Source organism: Rhagoletis pomonella, unplaced genomic scaffold, assembly GCF_013731165.1.
Source record: "Rhagoletis pomonella isolate Grant_MI unplaced genomic scaffold, Rhpom_1.0 Rhpom_scaffold_00008, whole genome shotgun sequence".
NCBI lineage: Eukaryota > Metazoa > Arthropoda > Insecta > Diptera > Tephritidae > Rhagoletis > Rhagoletis pomonella.
Genome location: NW_023458562.1, coordinates 23,970,507 through 23,972,291, shown reverse-complemented (window position 1 = coordinate 23,972,291; position 1,785 = coordinate 23,970,507). Strand labels below are relative to the sequence as shown.

Sequence of the window (1,785 nt, the reverse complement as noted above, 5' to 3'; positions counted from 1 at the left end):
TTCCATGCATTGTTCACCGACTGTGGCAGAAATTGCGAATCTAACATTTCTTTCCTTCCCCACAGAGCACCCCCGATGAAAATGAAAGCCCAAACGATGTCAGCTTTCGGCATATAACCGAAATTACGATTTTGACAGTACAGCTTATAGTGGAATTTGCGAAAGGTTTACCAGCATTTACGAAAATTCCACAAGAGGATCAAATCACGTTGCTGAAGGTAAGCATAAATAGCTTTTCTTTTCAAAACACATATCTATGTATATACATACGTCCACTTGCTAACATTGTTTTCATTTCAACTCCAATACGCAGGCCTGCTCATCGGAGGTGATGATGTTGCGCATGGCCCGACGCTACGATCACAATTCGGATTCCATATTCTTCGCCAACAATCGTTCATATACGCGTGATGCGTACAAAATGGCCGGTGTGGCCGACAATATTGAGGATTTATTGCATTTCTGTCGGCAGATGTACTCGATGAAGGTCGACAACGTTGAATACGCCCTCCTCACTGCCATTGTGATCTTCTCCGATCGGCCGGGACTCGAACAGGCCGAACTAGTCGAAGCGATACAAAGTTACTACATCAATACGCTGCGCGTTTATATATTAAATCGACATTGCGGCGATACGATGAGTCTCGTCTTCTTCGCCAAACTACTCTCCATACTCACCGAGCTTCGCACGCTGGGCAATCAGAATGCCGAAATGTGTTTCTCGTTGAAATTGAAGAATCGTAAACTGCCGAAATTCCTCGAAGAAATCTGGGATGTGCATGCGGTGCCACCCTCCGTGCAATCACATATACAGGCAATGCAAGCGGAACGCGAAAGTTTAGAGGTCAATTCAGGAGTCGCCACCACATCGACATCAGCGGCAGCCAGCTCATCGTCTGCCTCACCAACGGATATGGTCAGCGGTAGCGGTGGTAGCTTTTCGAATCACTCGCCCAGTTCAACAACTGGCACATCAATTGGCTTGAATGGTGGCCTATCTTCAGCGGCGACGGCGGGTACGTCGAGCTTATACGGCATGCCACTAAAGCAGGAGTACATCATGGGTCCAGGCAGCGGTATTGGCATCGGTGGCAATCTGACGCTTAAGTCTGAACATTTAATTGGTATGCAGCTATCTGGTGACCACCACATGATGGGCATACAATTGAAGCAGGAGCATCTAATGGGCGGTGGCGACAACAACACGGCGGCATAGCAGCACGAGCGTAAGCAGCAACAGACGCTGCTGCTCGGCAGTGGCAGACGTGTGATAGCCGACGACGACGATGTTAACATGGATGATAGCATGGACGATGCAATTGATGACGCTGATGTCGTCGTGGATGCGAGCAGTAGTAGAATTAGTGTTACTGCTATGAAGCGAGGCAGCGGTGGTCATGGGCTCCATTAATTAGCGGGCAAGCAGCTAATGGAAGAGAGGGATGGGGGACTAGGAGGGCGAACGGGATTATTGTTATGCGCAGCGAGCGTGGCACGCACATTTGTTTGATTTAATATTAAGCTTTTGTTTGTTGTTAAGCGGTGGGGAGTGAGCGTGCTGCGCAGTGCTGCATAGGCGAGCGGTTGGCACGAATGTTTGGCAGCTAGACAAGCTATTAAAGAAATTTGCAGTCATACATATACGTATGTATGTACGTGCATAAATATGTACATATGCATGTATGAATGGATGTTTGTGGGGTGTGTACATATGTTAAATTTTGTTGGTTTAACTACTGTGCAAGCTAAAACAAGAAAAACTGCAGTTATTTAGTGATTAAGTGA

At 47.1% G+C, this 1,785-nt stretch overlaps 1 protein-coding gene across 2 annotated transcripts in view; it reads right to left on the bottom strand.

The window, feature by feature from the left end:
• Positions 1-1,785, bottom strand: part of LOC118744480 (protein jim lovell) — a 68,040-nt gene that overhangs the window by 31,264 nt on the left and 34,991 nt on the right. The window lies entirely within an intron of this gene.